The 26,006-nt window shown below is 42.2% G+C and overlaps 1 long non-coding RNA gene across 1 annotated transcript in view; it reads right to left on the reverse strand.

Moving 5' to 3' along the window:
• Positions 1-6,930: 6,930 nt before the first annotated feature.
• LOC130357952 (uncharacterized) overlaps positions 6,931-26,006 on the reverse strand; it is a 45,949-nt gene continuing 26,873 nt past the window's right edge. Inside the window, exon 3 of the long non-coding RNA XR_008889336.1 lies at positions 6,931-7,157. This is a non-coding gene — a long non-coding RNA (uncharacterized LOC130357952). The remainder of the gene's footprint in view (positions 7,158-26,006) is intronic.

Raw genomic sequence — 26,006 nt, forward strand, 5'->3', positions numbered from 1 at the left:
ACCTCCTACATTTCCCTTACACACAAATTTACCCTGAACTAAAGGTGGCAGGAGGCCACTTTTTCTGCCCTGAGGGGCACAGATCTGGCCAGAGGGTGGGGTGTCCCTGGCTCCTTCTCTCAGCTCTGCCCGCTGACTGAGCTGGGTGGGCTGGCAGAGCTGAGAGAAGATGACATGAACCCCTCCTCTGCCTTGGTCTGACCAATAGCAGCTAATCTGGGGGGGGGGGGGGGTGACATCATCGCCACAGGAGGAGATTGGCGGTGTATAGTACTCCGCCGATTACATTCTGATTCCGAGACATTTTGAAAAAAAAACTCCCAAAATGCAGTTTTTGTGGTTTTTTTTAATTTTATTTTTATTTTATTTAACAATAGTGGAGTTTAATCTTGGGATTTTTGGGAAATTATTATTTTTTTAAATCAACTGTAAATGACTTGTTTAAAAATCTTAATCCTTCCAGTACTTATCAGCTGCTGTATACTACAGAAGAAGTTCTTTTCTTTTTGAATTTCCTTTCTGTATGACCACAGTGCTCTCTGCTGACACCTCATGTCCATGTCAGGAACTGTACAGAGCAGGGTAGGTTTGCTATGGGGATTTGCTCCTACTCTGGACAGTTGCTAAAATGGACAGAGGTGTCAGCAGAGAGCACTGTGGTCAGACAGAAAGAAAATTCTAAAAGAACTTCCTCTGTAGTATACAGCAGCTAATAAGTACTCTAAGGATTAAGATTTTTATATAGAAGTAATTTACAAATCTGTTTAACTTCCTGGCACCAGTTGATTTAATTTTTTTTTCAGTGGAGTACCCCTTTTTGGGGTGATTTTCATTGTTGTCTTTAGAAAGTGTGTTTTGAAGTCATTTGGGGAATTTATCAAGGTTGGTGTAGGTGAACTCTTTTTTAACACCGTTAATTTGTGGTGTTGGAAAATTTGTATTTGCACCAATTTAACTTTTTATGGTGATCAATATGGTGCTGGTACACATTTTTTACTTCAGTATATCCCTTTAAAAGGTTTCTTTTTGTGTGACCTTTTAACCCATTGCGCCAAATGTGCAACATTGACCAAAGGCTGTTTTGTAAACAAGGTCTGGGCAGGTGTAGATTTGCACAGTAGTGTTGAGCGGCATAGGCCATATTCGAATTCACGAATATTCACGAATATATGGACGAATATTCGTCATATATTCGCGAATATTCACGTTTTATTTTCGCATATGCAAATATTCGCATATGCGAAAATTAACATATGCGAAAATTTACATATACAAAAACCCGTACAAGCAAAACATCGCATATGCGACAATTAGCACATGTAAATTTTCGCATATGCGAAAATTCGCACACCAGTCTCACACAGTAGTATTAGAGCCTTCTTTACACTACACAAGCTGGAAGCAGAGAGGGGTGATCACTGTGATGTGTACTGTGAAAAAAAAAAAGAAAAATAACCAATATTCGTAATTACAAATATATAGTGCTATATTCGCGAATATTCGCGAATTCGCGAATATGCGATATTCGCGAATAAAATTTGTATTGCGAATATTCGCGAGCAACGCTATTGCACAGTTTTTGAGGGGTTTGCTACTTTATTTACCACATTTCCACTTGCTGAATTCATTACCACTGCATGTAAAAACTGAAATAAAATTTTACAAGATCATTTGTAGCTTTTTGGATACTATGTAAAGTTGCAAAAAATGTGTTTTGGTGCATGTGCGACATTTGTGGAGCCAATTATATGCAAAAAAATAAGCTCTAGAGCAGTGGTTCTTAACCTTGTTGGAGGTACTGAACCCCACCAGTTTCATATGCGCATTCACCGAACCCTTTTTAATTGGAAAAATAAAATATGATTTTTTTCAAATTCAAAACATAGGTATATATTTAAGTATATATTTATACATAGGTGCATAAAATGAAGAAAACCATTAAAGAACAAAACCATTAAGAACAAAGAACAATCTACTGAGTAGATAAAGGCAGTGTTGATTCAGGTAAGTAACAAGGGCTGGAGGCAGGGATAGCTAGGTAGGGATAGGGTTAAAAAAGATTAAAGGCACAGACAAATATTGAATCCAGGCATTGGTGATTCAGTGTAAGGATAGGGTTAACTATGAACTAGACACAGTTAGCCAGGCATTGAGTGAAGGCAGTGGTGGTTTAGTGTGCCTACCTGTTCCCGCGGCGTCCATGCATCCAGGCTGTCCGCTTGTCAGAGGGACCGTCTGACTGAGCCGGAAGTGGTGCGTTCCAGCGTGGGACGCATGCAGGCGATCGCATAGGAGTGGAGCCACAAAGGATAGGAGGCTTCCTTTACAGTAGGGAAAAACAGTACTCTGAGATCTGCTAGGGGGGACATGATCACCTGCAGCCAATGATGGACAAGCGGGGCGTGTCATCATGAATCATATGAGTCGGGTGTGTGTCTTGTGTGTCTTGACCTCTGCCGAACCCGCAAGACTGACTCACCGAACCCTTGGGGTTCGATCGAACCCAGGTTAACAACCACTGCTCTTAAGGGACCATTAACCAGTCCCTTGTAGTCCAGTAGGGTGGATGTCCTTAAGCCCCCCCCCCCCACAGCGCGATTGCAGGGGAGCAATACACTTCTGAAGTAGCCAGAGGGATTACCTCTCATCTTCTGCTTGTCCTGGCTCTCAGATTGATAAAGCTTGGCTGAACCAGGCTTTATCAATCTAGCGCAGAGCACAAATGATTCAAATGGAACTACATTGATCTGTATAAGGAATCTAATCTATTCCCCTAAGGGAACAATAAAGTGTTAAAAAAAAAAGTTTAGCAAAAGTAAAAAAAAAAAAAAACACCCATTAACCCCTTCAATATTAAAAGTTTGAATCACCCCCCTTTTCCCAAATTCAATATAAAAAATATGTAAACACAATAAAAATAGACATACACAGTTAGGTCCATAAATATTGGGACATCGACATAATTCTAACAATTTTGGCTCTATTCGCCGCCACAATGGATTTGAAATGAAACAAACAAGATGTGCTTTAACTTCAGACTGTCAGCTTTAATTTGAGGGTATTTACATTCAAATCAGGTGAACGGTGTAGGAATTACAACAGTTTTCATATGTGCCTCCCACTTGTTAAGGGACCAAAAGTAATAGGACAATTGGCTTTTTAGCTGTTCCATGTCCAGGTGTGTGTTATTCCCTCATTATCCCAATTACAATGAGCAAATATAAGGTCCAGGGTTCATTTCAAGTGTGCTATTTGCATTTGGAATATGTTGCTGTCAACTCTCAAAATGAGATCCAAAGAGCTTTCACTATCAGTGAAGCAAGCCATCATTAGGCTGAAAAAAAAAATAAAAAACCCATCAGAGAGCTAGCCAAAACATTAGGCATGACCAAAACAACTGTTTGGAACATTCTTAAAAAGAAGGAATGCACCGGTGAGCTCAGCAACACCAAAAGACCCGGAAGACCAAGGAAAACTCCTGTGGAGGATGACCGAATAATTCTTTCCCTGGTTAAGAAAACCCCCTTCACAACAGTTGGCCAGATGAAGAACACTCTTGAAGAGGTAGGCGTATGTATGTCAAAGTCAACAATCAAGAGAAGACTTCACCAAAGTGAATACAGAGGGTTAACCACAAGATGGAAGCCATTGGTGAGCCTCAAAAAAAGGAAGGCCAGATTAGAGTTTGCCAAACGACATCTAAAAAAGCCTTCACAGTTCTGGAACAACATCCTATGGACAGATGAGACAAAGATCAACTTGTACCAGCGTAATGGAAAGAGAAGAGTATGGAGAAGGAAAGGAACTGCTCATGATCCTAAGCATACCACCTCATCAGTGAAGCATGGTGGTGGTAGTGTCATAGTGTGGGCATGTATGGCTGCCAATGGAACTGCTTCTCTTGTATTTATTGATGGTGTGACTGCTGACAAAAGTAGCAGGATGAATTCTGAAGTATTTCGGACAATATTATCTACTCATATTCAGCAAAATGCTTCAGAACTCATTGGAGGGCGCTTCACAGTGCAGATGGACAATGACCCAAAGCATATTGCAAAAGCAACCACAGAGTTTAAGGGAAAGAAGTGGAATGTTATGCAATGGCCAAGTCAATCACTTGACCTGAATCCGATTGACCATGCATTTCCCTTTCTGAAGACAAAACTGAAGGGAAAATGCCCCAAGAACAAGCAGGAACTGAAGACAGTTGCAGTAGAGGCCTGGCAGAGCATCACCAGGGATGAAACCCAGAATCTGGTGATGTCTATGCATTCCAGACTTTAGGCTGTTATTGACTGCAAAGGATTTGCAACCAAGTATTAAACATTAAAAGTTTGATTTATGATTATTATTCTGTCCCATTACTTTTGGTCCCTTAACAAGTGGGAGGCACATATGCAAACTGTTGTAATTCCTACACTGTTCACCTGATTTGGATGTAAATACCCTAAAATTAAAGCTGACAATCTGCAGTTAAAGCACATCTTGTTCATTTCATTTCAAATGCATTGTGGTGGTGTATAGAGCCAAAAATGTTAGAATTCTGTCGATGTCCAATATTTATGGACCTGACTGTATGTGGGATCGCTGCGTGCACAAATGTCCAAACTTTGTATACCCTTAAAAAATGTATAAAAAGCGATAAAAAAGTCTCATCAAAACAAAAATAGTACCGATGAAAACTTCCGATCACGGCACAAAAAATGAGCCGTCATACATCCCCGTATTCGGAAAAGTAAAAAAGTTCTAGGGGTAAGAAGATGACAATTTTAAACATACTAATTTTGGCGCATGTAGTTATAATTTTTTTAGGTAGTAAAATAAAATAAGTCCTATATAAATTGTGTATCCTTGTAACCATATGGATTTACAGAATCAAGATAACCTGTCATTTTTAACGAAAAGTAAAAAATTGGAAGCCCCCAAAAGTAAAAAAAATTGTGTTTTTTATTTTTGCCCCCAAAATAGGTTAAGGGGTAAAATACATTTAATATTTCCTTCACTTCCAAATGATAACATTTTATGTGTCGGTCCATTTCATAAAATGCCAATAAAATAAATTTGAATATGTGGTTATACCATTGCTACATTAAGAAAAGTCCAGGGGGGGGGGGGGGGCGGGGGAGGGGGGTTAAATATACAGTATATGCAAAATATTACAATAGATAGACATGCGTTGTGTTGTTAAAATGAACATTTGTTTCTTGTTTGTGAATTTGTGTGTGTTTACTATGCAAGTGTTTCTATGTTTATAGACAAAACCCCCCCTTGAGAATACTGCATACATTCTAGATGGATAGATACAGTAGATGCTCAAAATTATTTCCATTTTGTATCCGGCTTAACGTTTAATCGTAATAAGGGTAATTGTTGTAAGCTTAAAAAATTTGTAAAACTGACAACTCTGACTTATGCCTGATGCATAAATCCCAGATTATTTTATCATATGCCGGTGTTGTGTTCCCTTGTGTATACGGAAATCGAAATTCATGCATTATTTAAAAAAAAAAAAAAAAGAAAGAATGCATGTGCAGTATTATTGTATTGGTCTTCTCTGCTATGCTAATAATATACCTTTACAATGCTAAAAATGCCTTGCCTTTATATCTCAACCAGTGTATTTGAGGTAGGAAGTTTCACAGAATGTTCTTTTGAAGCAGGCATCCACATCCGCTCAAATGGAGGCATAATTAAGAGAAATGACAGCTGCCTAGCTAAGTGAAGATATCCATCTTTTGAACACACCATCTTCCTTCCCCAGTGGAACTGTTGATGTGATGGAGATCATGATATTCATCAGCGCAGGTCCCAGTCATCCTCCAGACGCGGAGAAACAGGCTTCCATAATTCACATTTCCCAATCTCCCCTAGTTTTGCACAGGTATAAATTAAATTGGGACCTTCAGAAAACAGGTTTGCCAATAGGGAACTATTGTGAAACAGAACAGCCAGGGACGAAATGACATTTCTGAGGTATATACTTCCTAATGATATTTCTAGTCAAATAGTTAAAAAAAATATAGGTATATATATGTTTGTAATTTTGCACTTTATAATCAAAATAGATGTCCAATTCCACTCTAAAAGTCACTTACAGGGACTGGGGCATGCTGGGAAAGCACGCTAAGCCCATTTGTCATTATTTGCACGATTTAGGAAATGACTACCATTGTGATTTTTAGAAGAACTATAAATAAACCGCACACCGTACATCTAATACCAATAAACAGCAGTTCAGGCATTTCAAACTACAGGTGTTCTTTTTGGGTAATATTTTTCTCATCACTTCTTATTTCAGGTTATTATTTTAGGCTTATCACAAACAATTATGTCAAATACAACAATCAAACTAATAGTCTTTGTAAATACAATTTCCTAAAAATAATATTTTAATCTTTTTAACAATAACATTTCTGAAAAACTTTTCATGTTTTTTTGATGACATCACTTAAGCATAAAAAAATTACACCCTGGTTGGAGTTTTAAGTTTGATGTAGCTCAGCAAACATGCAGCAAACATCTTAAAGGGAACCAATCATCAGATTTTACCCTATATAATGCTTGGCAAAGCAGAAAATTGATGGGCCGCGTCATTGTTCCGCTCACTGAACAGACGGAGCAGAGCGATGATGCAGTCCATCAATCAAGCGGAGGGGGCGTCGCTCCCGGCCGAAGAACGGGAGTAGATGAGAAGAGGTCCCCGCCCAGGTGACTACTTACGGCAGTGGCGGTGACTAGTTTATAACTTCATATCTTCACTATCCCTGGGGGCAGGAGCATCCCCCGGGAATGGAGAAAATAAAGATTTTACCCTATATAATGCTTTGCCAAGCGTTATATAGGGTAAAATCTGATGATTGTTTTTTTTTTTTTTTTTTTACCTGTTTCTCATTCTTCTATTCATTGTTAAAAGTTTGAATATGGCTCTGTATAAGTTGAAATGTGGCACACATATGGGTGGATAAAGTACTTTTTTGTTTTTTAAAGTCTTTTGTTTCTTGTAAAGCTAAATACAGAATCCTGCAAGTTCTCTGTTATCAGCAAGAAGTGTATTGCGGGAGCTCATATGCAACATCACTGTTAGGGCTAAACTGTTAGCTGACTGCAGAGTGAAGATAAACTACCGCTGTCTGTTTCCAAGGGCAACCAGCAGATTCCTGAAAGCAGATGTTTGTTGCAAAAGTAAAAAAGTTACATAAAATGACTCAAAGTGACAACAGTGCAGACAAATGACAATGACTGGCTCACAGGTGACATTTTCTCTGTAGCGGTTTCTTTTTTTCTCTATCTTGTTTAGATTTCTATGATTCCTTTTAGCTTATTTTCACAGCTACAGCTTTCTTTGGCTACTCACTTTTATGGCAGATCTTTGGTCTGCATGAGACAGTTTTCTCATACTGACATGTACTATGCCCTCTGAATACACCGTTACACCCCCTAAAAACACACCCTCTGTGTCCTGAATGTGATACTACCACACACTGTGCCCCCCTGAAAACAGCAACCTGCCCTCTTAAAATTAATTGTAATACACACGGTGCCGCCTGAAAAGTATTGTAATACACATTGTGCTCCATAAAATTCATTATAATACACTTTCTAAAGTTAAAGGTGTTTTCCAGGACGGTATGATTTTAATCCACAGGATAGGCCATCATGTGCTGCTTGCTGGGTGTCGGCACCACACACTAAATGGGCACAGAATCCCTGTGCCATTAATTGTATAGTGGGGCACTGGGTAACTGCAGCTCAGCTCCCATTGAACATAATGGGAGATAAACAGAAGTTACTTAAGACCACCACTAAACAACGAAAGGCACAGAGCTTCCAGCCCTGTTCACTGTGTAGTGGGGGTACCAAACAGCTGATTATAGGTGAGGTGTATATAAGGCATATACTTCCCTCAGTGTACAACATTTACAACCCCTGACTGTATAACTCCGTCTATCCCATGATATTTACTCCCATTATTTAAATTTAGTTCACGCCCATCTGACTGATTTCTTGAATTGTCAGACAAACTATGAACCCTCATATCTCAGGAAAGGAAGGACGTATCAAGAAACTGTAAAAATATTTGGGGGATCGGAGGCACCCTAAGCTGTTAATTGGTAATGTACTGACGTATTTAAAATTAGTCCTCATACATGTGCAGTGTAAGGCACAGTCTCTAAAACTTTATTGTGGCAAAGCTCTGATCAGAACTGCTACATGCCTCATGTCCAGCAGCTTTATAGCCATTGTTTTGTCATCTGTGTATAATTTGTTCATGATAGTCACATAATTTGAACTTAATAAAAGTACATAACTCCTGTGGACTGCACCTCTTGTCATTCCAGTTGTCTTACTAGCAAAAGCCTACCTATATAGATCCATTGTAAATACACATTTGCTACTGACTACTTTTTGTGTGCATCTCTCACTGTAGTTTAACTGGTAAAAATGTCTAATCTAACATAAAAGGAAACTCCTTGCAAAGATCACAATTGGCCTGTGGTATTAAAAGGGTGATAACACCTTCCATTGCACCCCCATTAGGGTCACTGTCAGACCGGTTCTGACTGTGTTTTGTCTTGGTTCTTATGACCTCTTCATCTAGTCCCTTTGTTGCTGTCCTCTTGTGGTTGCTGCTTTTCTTCTTCTCTTCTAACCTCCCACATTATACCACCCTTACCTTTCCCCTGCTTTTCCTACCTCACAATATATTTTTTTCTCCACACAGGCATGTATCGCTCTCCTCTAAATGGTCTCAAGTGTGATCGCACAGGTGGAAGCCCCACGTGGCGGTGAGTCTGCCTACCCTCCCTTCCCTCCGAATGGCAGTTGACATTAAAGTAAACCTGGAATCTCCGTTCACCCCAGAGGAACTGGATTTGGCAATTTCAGTCATCCCGGCCGGGAAAAGTCCTGGTCCAGACGGCTACACAGCGAAATTTTATAGGACCCTCGGGGCAGACCTGTCCACCCCCCTCCTCTGTGCGTACAACTCTGTCTCTGATTCCACCCCCATCCCTCCTTCCTTCCTTCGGGCCTCCATCACGGTCATACCTAAAGAGGGTAAGGACCCCACATGGTGCCAGAACTATAGGCCCATCTCGCTCCTCAATACAGACACCAAGCTTTTTGCCAAGCTGATAGCGAACAGATTGGCGGTCCACATGGACTCCCTAATCCACCCAGATCAAGTAGGGTTCATACGCGGAAGGGAGGCTAGGGATAATACCTTCCGAGCGTTCTCTACCATTCACTATGCCCGCATACATAATAGACCTCTATTCTTACTGTCTCGCGATGCGGAGAAAGCTTTCGATTGGGTGGATTGAGGCTTCCTAGAGGCCTCTCTGACGCAAATTGGTTTGGGTGCCGTGATGAAGGCCCGCATTATGGCCCTTTATTCTAGTCCTCAGGCTCAAACCCGGGTAAATGGCCAACTATCTTCCCTGTTTACCATTCGTAATGGCATGAGGCAGGGCTGCCCACTCTCACCACTCCTCTATGTATTGTGCATGGAACACCTACTTAACACCATAAGACAGGACCCGGACATCGAGGGCCTGCAGACCCCCTCATGCCATTATAAATGTTCTGCCTTTGCAGATGACCTTCTACTTTACCTCTCCTCCCCTCTTATCACTCTCCCCTCTCTACTGGCCGTTAGAAACACTTTCTCCCTTTATGGTAACTACAAGCTGAACCCAATGAAGAGTGAGGCCCTCAATATTACTCTCCCTACTCATACTGTTCACCACCTAAAAAACTATTTCCCATTTAAGTGGTGCAATAGATCTCTTACATATCTAGGAATCCAAGTCCCTGCTACCTTGTCAGACACCTATGCCCTTAACTTCCCTCCACTGTTGCACCTACTGAAGACCAACTTGGCCAGGTGAGAGCACAGAGACTTCTCCTGGATAGGACAGATTAACATTTTAAAGATGAATGTCCTGCCCCATCTTCTTTATTTGTCTTCCACTGTCCCAGCTATTCTCCCCCGATCCTTTTATTGGGTGGTCTCTGCGCTCTTGATTGGCTTTTGTCTGGGCCCACAAACGCCCTAGATTGGTGCGAAGGATCCTGGTCAGACGCAAATTTGATGGAGGTCTTGATCTCCCGGACTGCCTTTTTTTCCCATTTAGCTGTGGTCTTGACCAGGGTACTAGATTGCCACTCATCTGAATCAACTAAACTGTGGGTGAATTTGGAACGAAAAGCCTCCCCATTCGATCCCAAGACTCTCCTGTGGCTTTCCAACAAAGCGCTCAACCTGCATTCTTACACAGACATGCCCCCAATAGTGGCCACGATAGCCCACATCCGCTGCACTTATCTCCCCTCCCTGGCACTTTACACGCCTGATGGTCCACTAACCCCGGTATTTGGCAACACCCTTTTCCCTCCTGCACACTCCACACCTTTCTACCTGGGACTTATCAAAAGGGATTAACCTAATTTCTCAAATTTACTCACGCCCACCTCCTTCAAACCCCTTAGTGAACTCTGCGGCTGAGCCCCCTCTTCCCCCACGCAAGCACTTCAATATTTCCAATTAAGACACTTCTACAATAAATCCAGGAATGTGCTTAACCTACATCACCCTCTCACCCCGTTTGAGAAGCTGTGTGTTACCACACCACGGAAGTCCCGTCCGATTAGCTCATTATATGCTCTCTTACTCGACACTCTTCGAACGCATCCTCTGGATGTCACATTCTCTGGTGAGGAATGGGGGAGAGCGATACGCCTTAGCCACAAACTCTCTACTTCCTGCAAAGCTCAGGAAACAAATTACATCCCTATTACACAAAGTCTACCCTGGGGTACCGGAAACCTGCTGGAGGTGTGGCGAATCGGGTGGCTCCATGTCCCACATATGGTTAACATGCCCGACCTTGGCCCCCTTCTGGAGCCAAGTCCTGGATGTGATCCATGAGTTGACATCCATACACCTGCCCAAATCTCCTGGACCCCTTCTACTATCCCTCTTCCCGCCATCTCTGCCTAAGTGGTCTGCGAATCTGGCCAGATTCATAGTTCTAGCAGCTAGGACGTTTATACCCAGATTGTGGAAGTCCTCCTTACCCCCCACGCTCTCCTCTAGGATCCAGGAACTCTCCCACCTTCACAGGATGGAGGACTTGCTGGCCGACTCTAGGGGACATGTAGATAAACACCATCTCATTTGGGGCCTGTGGGTTAACTTTCTATTGACTGAAACATACAGAAACCTACATACAGGGACCCCAGACACCTAAGCTGCCTGAGCACCTCGGACATATACTATCACACTCAGTGACAACCCGCCGCGATGGGGGAGGTCCCACCTGTGCGCTGAAAGCCCACTCTCTTTCGCGCCTGTGTCTCTTTGTTTTCTCTGCCCCCACTTCTTCCCTTACCCTGTACTGTCCCGTTCTCTCAACCCTCCCCCCCTCTTTCCCCCCTTACTACTATTAGTTTGCTGATGGATTTACCGGAGCCAACATGGCAGAATAGCTAAGTTTGTTGATCTGCACTAATATTAGTAGTCTGCTCAACGTGATGCTTATGATCGCAAGTTATGTGTGCTACTTCTTCAATTACTATCGCTTAAGCCTTAACCTGAGTTATATTGTTTGATGCTATTACGCCTGTTGTATAGTTTTATGTAGACATCTACTTTGATACTATGTTTATTTGAAAAACTTTTCAATAAAAATTTATTTTGGAAAAAAAAAAGGTAAAAACACATATTCAGGTTGCAATTTCAGTTGTATTGCAGTTTGCAACTGCATTACACCAGTTTCCATTAGTAAGTAATTGAAGAATTTCACTGCATTATTGGAAACCCATATGGAAAGGATAGAACATTTTTGTTCCAATTCAATGAACATTGTGAATTAAATTGTGTAAGTGGTTTTATTGCTATAAGATTAGCCATTTCTTAAAGTGTACCTGTCGTCAACAAAAACTTTTTGTATACTGTAGATAATACCATTATATGTATATTTGTAATATAAATAAATTAAAAAATATGCATATTTTTTGTCCTTGCAGCTATTACCTGAGTGTCTCTATGAGGAGTCCAAGTACAGGAAGTGAGGGAGGATAAGCAGGGCTCCGTACACTGAGGACAAGCAGGGCTCTGTGCACTGAGGACAAGCAGGGCTCTGTACACTGGGAACAAGCAGGGCTCTGTACACTGAGGACAAGCAGGGCTCTGTGCACTGAGGACAGGCAGGCCTCTGTGTACTGAAGACAAGCAGGGCTCTGTACACTGATGACAAGCAGGGCTCTGTGCACTGAGGACAAGGGGGGCTCTGTACACTGAGAACAAGCAGGGCTCTGTGCAGTGAGGACAAGCAGGGCTCTGTACACTGAGGACAAGCAGGGCTCTGTATACTGAGGACAAGCAGGTCTCTATACACTGGGGACAAGCAGGGCTCTGTACACTGAAGACAAGCAGGGCTCTGTACACTGAGGAAAAGCAGGGCTCTATACACTGAAGACAAACACAGCTCTGTACACTGAAGACAAGCAGGGCTCTGTGCACTGAAGACAAGCAGAGTTCTGTACACTGAGGACAAGCAGGGCTCTGTACACTGAGGACAAGCAGGGCTCTGTACACTGAGGACAATCAGGGCTATGTACAAGCAGGGCTGTATACACTGAGTACAAGCAGGGCTCTGTGCACTGAAGACAAGCAGGGCTCTGTACACTGAGGACAAGCAGGGCTCTGTATACTGAGGACAAGCAGGGCTCTATACACTGAGGACAAGCAGGGCTCTGTACACTGAAGACAAGCAGGGCTCTGTGCACTGAAGACAAGCAGAGTTCTGTACACTGAGGACAAGCAGGGCTCTGTACACTGAGGACAAGCAGGGCTCTATACACTGAAGACAAACACGGCTCTGTACATTGAGGACAAGCAGGGCTCTGTACACTGAGGACAAGCAAGGCTCTGTACACTGAGGAAAAGCAGGGCTATGTACACTGAGGACAAGCAGGGCTCTAGACACTGAGGACAAGCAGGGCTCTGTGCACAGAGGACAAGCAGGCCTCTGTGTACTGAAGACAAGCAGGGCTCTGTACACTGATGACAAGCAGGGCTCTGTGCACTGAGGACAAGCAGGGCTCTGTACACTGAGGACAAGCAGAGCTCTGTATACTGAGGACAAGCAGGGCTCTATACACTGAGGACAAACATGGCTCTGTACATTAAGGACAAGCAGGGCTCTGTACACTGAGGACAATCAGGGCTATGTACAAGCAGGGCTGTATACACTGAGTACAAGCAGGGCTCTGTGCACTGAAGACAAGCAGGGCTCTGTACACTGAGGACAAGCAGGGCTCTGTATACTGAGGACAAGCAGGGCTCTATACACTGAGGACAAGCAGGGCTCTGTACACTGAAGACAAGCAGGGCTCTGTGCACTGAAGACAAGCATAGTTCTGTACACTGAGGACAAGCATGGCTCTGTACACTGAGGACAAGCAGGGCTCTATACACTGAAGACAAACACGGCTCTGTACATTGAGGACAAGCAGGGCTCCGTACACTGAGGACAAGCAAGGCTCTGTACACTGAGGAAAAGCAGGGCTATGTACACTGAGGACAAGCAGGGCTCTAGACACTGAGGACAAGCAGGGCTCTGTGCACAGAGGACAAGCAGGCCTCTGTGTACTGAAGACAAGCAGGTCTCTGTGCACTGATGACAAGCAGGGCTCTGTGCACTGAGGACAAGCAGGGCTCTGTACACTGAGGACAAGCAGAGCTCTGTATACTGAGGACAAGCAGGGCTCTATACACTGAGGACAAACATGGCTCTGTACATTGAGGACAAGCAGGGCTCTGTACATTGAGGACAAGCAGGGCTCTGTGCACTGAAGACAAGCAGGGTTCTGTACACTGAGGACAAGCAGGGATCTGTACACTGAGGACAAGCAGGGCTCTGTACACTGAGGACAAGCAGGGCTCTGAACACTGAGGACAAGCATGGCTCTATACACTGATGACAAACACGGCTCTGTACATTGAGGACAAGCAGGGCTCTGTGCACTGAAGACAAGCAGGGCTCTGTGCACTGAGGACAAGCATGGCACTGTACACTGAGGACAAACAGGGCTCTGTACACTGAGGACAAGCAGGGCTCTGTACACTGAGGACAAGCAGGGCTCTATACACTGATGACAAACACGGCTCTGTACATTGAGGACAAGCAGGGCTCTGTACACTGAGGACAAGCAAGGCTCTGTGCACTGAAGACAAGCAGGGTTCTGTACACTAAGGATAAACAGGGCTCTGTACACTGAGGACAAGCAGGGCTATGTACACTGAGGACAAGCAGGGCTCTGCCCACTGTGGACAAGCAGGGCTCTGTGCAGTGAGGGCAAGCGGGGCTCTGTACACTGAGGACAAGCAAGGCTCTGTGCACTGAAGACAAGCAGGGTTCTGTACACTAAGGATAAACAGGGCTCTGTACACTGAGGACAAGCAGGGCTATGTACACTGAGGACAAGCAGGGCTCTGCCCACTGAGGACAAGCAGGGCTCCGTGCAGTGAGGCTCTGTGGCTTACTCTACTCACACATGAAGATGATTAACAAGCCAGGAGCCTGCACAGAGCCCTGCTTGTCCTGCCCTCACTTTCCGTATTTGGACTCCTCATAGAAACTCACATGCAGTAGCTGCATGGACAGCATTTTTTCACCCAAAAATATACACATTTCTTAACAGATGTATATTACAAATATACATATAATGGTATTATCTACAATATATTAAAAGTTTTTGTTGAGGACAGGTACGCTTTAAGCTGGCCATACAGAAAAAATAGCTTTGTGCTGAATGCATCATGCCCAAGTGAACTATACACATGCACACTCAGCTTGGGCAAGCTTTTTTTCTATTTTTTTTAAATCTCTTTGGGAAACAAAATGAAAACCGTTGAATTATAACTTTGAAATGCTTGTTTCTCCTCTAACATCTGTCATTGAGCTTGAAGGCCGTTATTCGTATTAGATGGTCAAATGCTCCCATGGAGCTTTTAGATGGTTTAAGCACTACGTAAATTTGCCTCCATATGATCCCATTATAGACTATTTGTGCATAGGAGCTGAAGACACAAAATGTTTTTAAACCCCTTAAAGGGGTACTCTGGCACTAAATATCTTATTCCCTATCAAAAGGATAGGGGATAAGATGTTAGATCGCGGGAATCCTTCAGCTGGGGACCCCCGTGATCTCTCCTGCAGAACCTCGTTTTTCAGCTGCGCAGAGCGTGGATCGCTCTGTGGCTGATGATGGGCGGTGCAGGTGATGGAGTATCATGATGTTACGGCAAATCTGTGGGAGAGGGCGTTACAGCTGCCATGCTCCCTCCAATAGACATGCATTGAGGGGGTAGGGCGTGCCGCCACGAGGGGACAGAGCCGTGACGTCACGAAACTCCGTCCCCTGCACCACCCATCATCAGCCACAGAGCGATCCTCGCTCTGTGCAGCTGAAAAACAAGGGTGCTGCAGGAGAGATCGCGGGTGTCCCCAGCAGCGGGATCCCTGCGATCTAAAATCTTATCCCCTATCCTTTTGATAGGGGATAAGATTTTAAGCGCCAGAGTACCCCTTTAAGGACTCAGCCCATTGTGCCCTAATTTTTAGTTTTTTTTTGTTTTTCCTTCTCATCTTTCAAAAGCCATAACTCTTTTGTTTTTTCATCCGCACACCCATATGAGGGCAAAATTTTATCATGACCAATTCTTCTTTGCCATGCCAGTTTTTATTTTACCACAAAGAAAATATTATTTGGGGGGGAGGGGGTTGGGTGCAATCAAAAAGAAAACTGCAATTTTGCCACTATTGGTGGGTTTTGTTTTTTCACAGTGCACTTTCTGGCAAAAATTACATGTTATGTCCATACAGATACCCATGACAATATCAATGTGTACATGCTTTTTCATTATTGTACTGCTTTTAAAAAAAAGTCAAGCAGATTCAGCAGGTCAGAACCTGGACCTGCACATAACAGGTGAGAGGACTGCTGGCAGGCCGGTAAACTGATCGGACCTCCTCATACATGTTGTAGGGGTTTCAATTGGTTAGGGACACTGTCATGGCGGTGCTGTTTTAGCAGCTGTCACTTACAGTCTATTAAATCTAGAGAGAGAGAGGAAGGCGCCTCATGTGCGGGATCAGCAGATCTTGTTAGTGGGGGTGGGGGACGGTAATTCCCAAGCCGCTTACCAAAGTTGGTTGTGCGCCCACACACAACAATTAAAAATGCAGAAGAAATAAAAAAGAAGGTCCACTGCAGCCCTCCTGGGTAGAAGTAAAATCAAAACCGAATGACCATGAATTCAGGAGTTCGTCCGGCACAGAGAGGAACCATCAGGAAGCCAAGTAAAATCAATGGATTTATTAAATGCAACGCGTTTCGCTGCGCATGCGCAGCTTCATCAGGCATGACAAGAGAAGGCTGGTAACAGATACATATATACCTCCAGGGATTAACCATTAGAGTACTTTTTTGAAAGAGTTGTTGCATAAAATTACATGTCCACATATGAATGTGACAATATATAGAAAAATATAAATAGACAAACGACAATCACAAGAATAAAACAATAATATAGAAGTACAATGAAATCGCATTAAACATATAATTATTGCATGTGGTGTGAATATACCCCACATGCGACTTAAGCAATCACACCGCTTGGTCACCGGTGCGGCATTCAACAATGCAAGTTGAATATTGTTTCAAAATATATAGTATAAAAAAATATGGACCTATAAGATACCATATGTGTTAGTTCAGAAAGCAAAAATTTAATTATAGCTATATCTAAATGGGCAATGACAGTACAAATAAAGTAGAATGAACAGTGCGGTATTACATATTGCAACTGACCCGAGGGCGACATGTGAACTAGACTTGTGCACTAGAAAAAATTTTGTTTAATTTCGTTTCGTTTTTTCGTTTTGGAAAAAAAATTCGGTTCGGCAATATTTTCGGTTTAGATTTTTCGGATACATTCGGTATTCGGGTATTCGTGTTGTTTTTTTCGGATACATTCGGTATTCGGGTACATTCGGTAAATCTTTAGTCTTTTTTTGGACTTTAGCGATCCTAATAAATGATGGAGATACCTTTTTTATTAAAATTTCGCAGGGTATCATAAAAAAATCATAATAAAAAAGATACAGTGGTGATGGAAAAAATTGTATCTAACGAAATGTATCTTTTTTATTATGAAATGTTTATTCATTTTTAAACAGGGATCAATTTATGTGAGCGGGTAAAGCACTAAAAATGTAGCCGACAATAATGAAAATGTATTGTGTGCGTGTTTTTCACTTTTTTTTAAAAGTGCATGGAACACACTCTTCCATGATGGGAGTAGTAGTTGCCTGTACTAATTGACAGATTGCAGGGGTCCCTTGCGATCATCTTGTATAATGTATAGATGCGGCGGCTGCTCTTCTATGGTCCCCTGCACTCACGTATATGTACACATATTCATATTTCCCACAGAGCTGTGATTGGCCAGATGGTTCCAGCCAATCACAGCTCTCTGTGAGAAATAGGAATATGTGTATATATACGGCCATGCAGGGGACCATAGAAGAGCGGCCGCCGCATCTATACATTATACTGGAGGATCGCAGCGGGTGTCAGGAGTGATACCCGCAGTGATCTTTCCTTTACTACAAGTACTACCACTCCCAACATGGAGTACACTCTGCTCCATGCTGGGAGCTGTAGTACCTGCATTAATAGACAGATCGCAGCGGGTGTCAGAAGTTACACTCGCTGCCATATGTCTATTAATGCAGGTACTACAGCTCCCAGCATGGAGCAGAGTGTGCTCCATGTTGGGAGTATTAGTACCTGCAGTAAGGGACAGATCCCAGGGATGTCACTCCTCCTGACACCCGCTGCGATCCTCCTGATGGGAATGTCGGGATCAGCTGTTCTCAGGGCTACAGAGCCGGGAGAACAGCTGACGCTGAGCCGTAGGTATACATCGTATATCTACTGCCCAGCAAGAACTTACAGTGAGCTTGCAATGTGTATACAGTATACACATTGCTGGCTCACTTAACCCCTTGCTGAGCTGTGCGCTATGCGCAAGCCCAGCAAGGGAAGAGTTAACTTACACTGCTGGACAGTGTAGGTTAACCCTTTGGGCGGTATACACTATATACAGCTATCTATAGATAGCTGTATACAGTGTATACAGAAGACGAAGTCCAGCTTACTTCCCTCGAGTCCCGGGCCGGGTTCGTGTAGCTCCGCCCCCTAGTGATGACGTCAGTAGGGGGCGGAGCTACAGAAGGGAACAAGGCTAGTTTATCTGAAGCTCTGTTCACATTGTACGTTTTGTATAATGTGAACAGACCCTTCTGGCAGTGTCTACCCAGACAGGGAGACTCCAGCTGTTGCTAAACTACAACTCCCAGCATGCCCAGACAGCCAAAGGCTGTCTGGGCATGCTGGGAGTTGTAGTTTTGCACCAATTGGTGGCTCCCTGTTTGGGTAGACATTGCATCATGGGTGCTCTCCCCAGCGGACAGCTCCAAAAATGTCATAACCAATTTTTTGTGTTTTTTTTTTTTCTCGTTTCAGATCCGTGTATGCAGAGGATTACTGCGGATTCGATGGATTACGGCGGATTCTTTTTTTTCCCTTTAATAAAATGGTTAACGAGGGCTGTGGGGGAGTGTTTTTTTAAATAAAATAATTTTTCCAATGTGTTGTGTTTTTTTTTTATTTTTATTAAATTTTCATGGTTAGTAGCGGAAGCTGTCTTATTGACGGAATCCATTACTAGGCCAGGGCTTAGTGCTAGCCCCCAAAACAGCTAGCGCTAACCCCCAATTATTACCCCGGTACCCACCGCCACAGGGGTGCCGAGAAGAGCCGGTACCAACAGGCCCGGAGCGTCAAAAATGGCGCTCCTGGACCTAGGCGGTAACAGGCTGGCATTATTTAGGCTGGGGAGGACCAGTAACAATGGTCCTCACCCACCCTGGTAACGTCAGGCTGTTGCTGTTTGGTTGGTATTGTGCTGAGAATGAAAATACGGGGAACCCTATGCGTTTTTTTTTTTTATTTAAATAAAAAAATTTAAAAAAAAAACGCATAGGGTTCCCCGTATTTTCATTCTCAGCACAATACCAACCAAACAGCAACAGCCTGACGTTACTAGGGTGGGCGAGGACCATTGTTACTGGCCCTCCCCAGCCTAAATAACGCCAGCCTGTTACCGCCTAGGCCCAGGAGCACCATTTTGACGCTCCGGGCCTGTTGGTACCGGCTCTTCCCGGCACCCCTGTGGCGGTGGGTACCGGGGTAATAATTGGGGGTTAGCGCTAGCTGTTTTTGGGGCTAGCACTAAGCCCTGGCCTAGTAATGGATTCCGTCAATAAGACAGCGTCCACTACGAACCTTGAAAATTCAATAAAAAAAAAAAAACACAACACATTGGAAAAATTATTTTATTTAAAAAAACACTCCCCCACAGCCCTCGTTAACCATTTTATTAAAGGAAAAAATAAATAATCCGCCGTAATCCACCGAATCCGCAGTAATCCTCTGCATACACGGATCTGAAACGAGAAGAAAAAAACACAAAAAATTGGTTATGACATTTTTGGCGCTGTCCGCTGGGGAGAGCACCCATGATGCAATGTCTACCCAAACAGGGAGCCACCAATTGGTGCAAAACTATAACTCCCAGCATGCCCAGACAGCCTTTGGCTGTCTGGGCATGCTGGGAGTTGTAGTTTAGCAACAGCTGGAGTCTCCCTGTCAGGGTAGACACTGCCAGAAGGGTCTGTTCACATTATACAAAACGTACAATGTGAACAGAGCTTCAGATTAATTAGCCTTGTTCCCTTCTGTAGCTCCTCCCCTAATGACGTCATCACTAGGGGGCGGAGCTACACGAACCCTGCCCGGGACTCGAGGGAAGTAAGCTGGACTTCGTCTTCTGTATACACTGTATACAGCTATCTATAGATAGCTGTATATAGTGTATACCGCCCAAAGGGTTAACCTACACTGTCCAGCAGTGTAAGTTAACTCTTCCCTTGCTGGGCTTGCGCATAGCGCACAGCTCAGCAAGGGGTTAAGTGAGCCAGCAATGTGTATACTGTATACACATTGCAAGCTCACTGTAAGTTCTTGCTGGGCAGTAGATATACGATGTATACCTACGGCTCAGCGTCAGATGTTCTCCCGGCTCTGTAGCCCTGAGAACAGCTGATCCCGACATTCACATAAGGACGATCGCAGCGGGTGTCAGGAGGAGTGACATCCCTGGGATCTGTCCCTTACTACAAGAACTAATACTCCCAACATGGAGCACACTCTGCTCCATGCTGGGAGCTGTAGTACCTGCATTAATAGACATATGGCAGCGAGTGTAACTTCTGACACCCGCTGCGATCTGTCTATTAATACAGGTACTACAGTTCCCAGCATGGAGCAGAGTGTACTCCATGTTGGGAGTGGTAGTACTTGTAGTAAAGGAAAGATCACTACAGGTATCACTCCTGACACCCGCTGCGATCCTCCAGTATAATGTATGAATGCGGGGGCCGCTCTTCTATGGTCCCCTGCACGGCCGTATATATACACATATTCCTATTTCTCACAGAGAGCTGTGATTGGCTGGAACCATCTGGCCAATCACAGCTCTGCGGGAAATATGAATATGTGTACATATACGTGAGTGCAGGGGACCATAGAAGAGCAGCCGCCGCATCTATACATTATACAAGATGATCGCAAGGGACCCCTGCAATCTGTCAATTAGTACAGGTAACTACTACTCCCATCATGGAAGAGTGTGTTCCATGGTGGGAGTAGTAGTACTACCTAAAAATGTTTTAAAAAAAAGTGAAAAACACGCACACACTACATTTTCATTATTGTCGGCTACATTTTTAGTGTTTTACCCGCTCACATAAATTGATCCCTGTTTAAAAATGAATAAACATTTCATAATAAAAATGATACATTTCATTAGATACAATTTTTTCCATCACCACTGTATCTTTTTTATTATGATTTTTTTATGATACCCTACGAAATTTTTATAAAAAAGGTGTCTCCATAATTTTTTAGGATCGCTAAAGTCCAAAAAAAAAAGAAGAAAAAGATTTACCGAATGTATCCGAAAAATCAAACTGTATTCGTTCGGTTTCAGAAATAACGAATGTATTCGTTACTTTGCTATTCGTATTATCGTGGCTATTCGGGAATGTTCAAAATATGTTTTCGTGCATTCGGATCGGTCCGAATGCACGAAACCGGTAAAATTCGTTAATTTAGACATTCGTGCCGAACCGAATTGCACATGTCTAATGTGAACACTACTTAGAAAAGAAGGAGGGGAAATGAACTAGAATAACTAGTGCGGTATTGAATACAGCACCCGGCCAAGACGCAAGGTGTGAATACTCGTAGAAGGATGACAACATATTTATAAAATCAAACTTTGCAAACAGCAAATTATAATAAACATACAGAGGTTTCTGTATACAAAGAAGAAAAAAGAAAAGAAGAAAGGAAAGAGGAGAACCTAGATAATAGAGCATGAATAATAATAGATAAACAGTAAAAATAAAATATGACAAAAGACATACCTATAAACCAATTTCAATAAACAGATAAGAGAAAAGGAGACAATATCCTGAATAAGACGCTCCAGGATGAACAGCACAGAAGGAACAACGAAAAAAACGGGTATAGATGTAATATTTTGGAGATTAATCTATTAGGAGAATTGTATTAATATAGACCCTAATTTATCGGATTATTTAACTGTATCAATACATTCATTAAAACCTTGAGGGTGCAAAGTATGTAATTTGTGAATCCAGAAGGATTCACGATTATTTAATCTTTGTATTCTGTTAGGTAAATGAATGGGGATAGTTTCTAAAATAATTAATTTCAATGTTTCAGTGTTTTTTTGATGGTGAAGAGTGAAGTGTCGGGACAAACTGTGCAACAAAAAACCATGTTTTATGTTCCATCTGTGTTTGTTCATCCTGGAGCGTACAGTTTGTGTGGTGCGGCCGACATATTGGCGGTCGCAACCGCAGGTTAATAGATAAATAGCAAAAGTGGTGTCGCAATTTAATGAATCTTTTATTTTAAATGTTTGTTGTGTGAAATAAGAAGAAAAAGTGTCAGTTTGAATGATCCATTCGCAGCAAAGGCAGCGACTTTTTTTTACAGGTGAAACAGTATGGTTTAAAGGTACGAATATTCTGTGGAGTCGAATGTTCGGAAAATCTACTGGGGGCTAACAAATTGCTAAGATTTTTAGAGCGTCTATAAGTGACATTAGGAACTGAGGGAATTATTTGATTTAGAATTTTATCATTTTGAATAATGGGCCAATTCTTAGTTAATATTTTTCTAATATTAGATGCCTCAATATTGAAATTTGTAACAAAATTATATCTAAAGGGGTTATGAGGCTGATTGGAGCTAGGTTTTTTGGGAATAGATATAACCAAATCAGATTGTTTTTTATCCTTCACCTTCATATATGCCTTGGTTAAGAGCGATCTAGGATAGCCCTTCTGGATGAAGCGTTTTTTTTAAATATCAGCTTGGAAAATAAAATCTGAATCAGAAGTACAGTTTCTGAGAATTCGTAAATACTGGCCGAATGGCACCCCTCTTAGCCAGCTTGGATAGTGTGCGCTGTCGAACTGCAAGAAACTGTTAATATCAACAGATTTAAAAAAAAGTCCTAGTGGAAATAGTGCCATTATCTGTTTTATGGATATCAAGGTCTAAAAATTGAATGAAGCTTTCTGCATAATGCATAGTGAATTTTATGCCCCATGTATTAGTATTCAGCTCATTTACAAAAAGGTCAACTTCATGTTTGGTACCTACCCAGATCAAAAAGAGGTCGTCTATATAACGACGAAAGAAAAAAACGAACTTAAAATACAGGGACTGTGCCATAATTAGGGACTCGAATCGCCCCATAAACAAATTAGCGTAACTGGGGGCGAATCGAGTCCCCATGGCACAGCCCCTGTTCTGCCGATAAATAGTATGATTAAATTTAAAGACATTATTCAGAAGAATAAATCTAATAGATTCCAGTAAGAATTCTGACTGACTAGAATTTAGTAAGGGGTCCTCTTGTAGGAAATGTCTAATGGCAGGAACACCTAAATCAGTGGAGATGTTAGAATAAAGGGAGCACACATCCAGGGCAAGAAAACTATAATAAGAAGGTAGGGGTAAGGCATGTAGTTCAGAAATGAGCTGAGCTCTATTATCTGCTCTATTATCTAGGTTCTCCTCTTTCCTTTCTTCTTTTCTTTTTTCTTTTTTGTATACAGAAACCTCTGTATGTTTATTATAATTTGCTGTTTGCAAAGTTTGATTTTATAAATATGTTGTCATCCTTCTACGAGTATTCACACCTTGCGTCTTGGCCGGGTGCTGTATTCAATACCGCACTAGTTATTCTAGTTCATTTCCCCTCCTTCTTTTCTAAGTAGTGTTCACATGTCGCCCTCGGGTCAGTTGCGATATGTAATACCGCACTGTTCATTCTACTTTATTTGAACTGTCATTGCCCATTTAGATATAGATATAATTAAATTTTTGCTTTCTGAACTAACACATATGGTATCTTATAGGTCCATATTTTTTTATACTATATATTTTGAAACAATATTCAACTTGCGTTGTTGAATGCCACACCGGTGACCAAGCGGTGTGATTGCTTAAGTCGCATGTGGGGTATATTCACACCACATGCGATAATTATATGTTTAATGCGATTCCATTGTACTTCTATATTATTGTTTTATTCTTGTGATTGTCATTTGTCTATTTATTTTTTTCTATATATTGTCACATTCATATGTGAACATGTAATTTTATGCAACAACTCTTTCAAAAAAGTACTCTAATGGTTAATCCCTGGAGGTATATATATCTGTTGCCAGCCTTCTCTTGTCATGCCTGATGAAGCTGCGCATGCGCAGTGAAACGCGTTGCATTTAATAAATCCATTGATTTTACTTGGCTTCCTGATGGTTCCTCTCTGCGCCGGACGAACTCCTGAATTCATGGTCATTCGGTTTTGATTTTACAGTCTATTAGGCAAACATATCTCCTGGGCTTGCTTAAAAGTCAGACTGCCCCTTAAGATGTAAAAGGTCCTGGTGCATTACGTACCTGGGAGCCACAATGTATATTTACATCCACTGTCCTGAAGGGGTTAATTAAGACTTTTACAGAGAAATTACATTTTTCATTTTTTGATTAGTAAATTGGTCCAAATTGATAATAATCATATTTTCTGTAAAATTCTGTTTGTCAGAACTTTATGCTTTGTAATAGGAACAAAACTTTTACATTTTGTCTACTTTCTGGTTTAATTACAATACACACCCTGTGCATTAAAACCTTTCTCTAAATTCATACTCTCAAATTCATTACTTGCCACATGAATACTTCACGTTTTAGGAAATCACTCGGAGGTTTACTGCGTAATAGAATATTTGATAACCATGCCCTTAGTGAATGCTTGAGTATAAAAGAAAAGGGGAATTTCAGGTACAATAAAAGCCAACGTGCTCTTTTTGTAGGTCTAGGTATAAATGTATGTCACATGAATGTATTTGATGTCTGCACAGCTGACAAAATATATAACAAAGCAATTACTAGTCTACAACTGTAAAAGTGAAAACTAACTGCTAAGTGCTAATACTAACATTCTAGGAATAATTGTTATTATCTTAATGAGGGCAGCTGTCATGTGTCATTGGTTTCATTGTTAGACAAAAGTTGCCCAAAATTATGTTATGTAAAGCTATTCTCAGAAAGATCACATGAGGAAGCATGTACTGATTATGATATTGACCCCCTAAAGGGGTTCTCTGGTGCTTACACATCTTATCCCCTATCCAAAGGATAGGGGATAAAATGCCTGATCACGGGAGTCCCACAGCTGGGGACGCCCAGGATCATGCACGCGGCACCCTGTTTGTAATCAGTCCCCGAAACATGATAGCTATCACACCCCCTCCCATAGGCTTGCATTGAGGGGCGGAGCGTGATGTCACACGGGGGCGGAGGCGTGACGTCACACGCCGCCGGCCCTGCGGTCGACCGTAATCAGACCCGGAGTGAACACGCTCCGGGGACTGATTACAAACGGGGTGCCGCGTGCATGATCCCGGGCGTACCCAGCTGTGGGACTCCCGCGATCAGGCATCTTATCCCCTATCCTTTGAATAGGGGATAAGATGTGTAAGCACCGGAGTACCCCTTTAACCCCTTCAGGACGGAGCCCATTTTGGCCTTAAGGACCGGAGCGTTTTTTGCACATCTGACCACTGTCACTTTAAACATTAATAACTCTGGGATGCTTTTAGTTATCATTCTGATTTCGAGATTTTTTTTTCGTGACATATTCTACTTTAACATAGTGGTAAATTTTTGTCGATACTTGCATCCTTTCTTGGTGAAAAATCCGTAAATTTTATGAAAAATTTGAAAATTTTGCATTTTTCTAACTTTGAAGCTTTCTGCTTGTAAGGAAAATGGATATTACGAATACATTTTTTTTGGTTCACATATACAATATGTCTACTTTATGTTTGCATCATAAAATTTATGAGTTTTTACTTTTGGAAGACACCAGAGGGCTTCAAAGTTCCGCAGCAATTTTCCAATTTTTCACAAAAACTCAGTATTTTTCAGGGACCAGTTCAGGTTTGAAGTGGATTTGAAGGGTCTTCATATTAGAAATACCCCATAAATGACCCCATTATAAAAACTGCACCCCCCAAAGTATTCAAAATGACATTCAGTAAGTGTTTTAACCCTTTAGGTGTTTTACACGAATAGCAGCAAAGTGAAGGAGAAAATCTTAATTTTTTACACTCACATGTTCTTGTAGACCCAATTTTTGCATTTTTACAAGGGGTAAAAGGACAAAATTTTTACTTGTGTTTGTAGCCCAATTTCTCTCGAGT

Source organism: Hyla sarda, chromosome 2, assembly GCF_029499605.1.
Source record: "Hyla sarda isolate aHylSar1 chromosome 2, aHylSar1.hap1, whole genome shotgun sequence".
Classification (NCBI taxonomy): Eukaryota; Metazoa; Chordata; class Amphibia; order Anura; family Hylidae; genus Hyla; species Hyla sarda.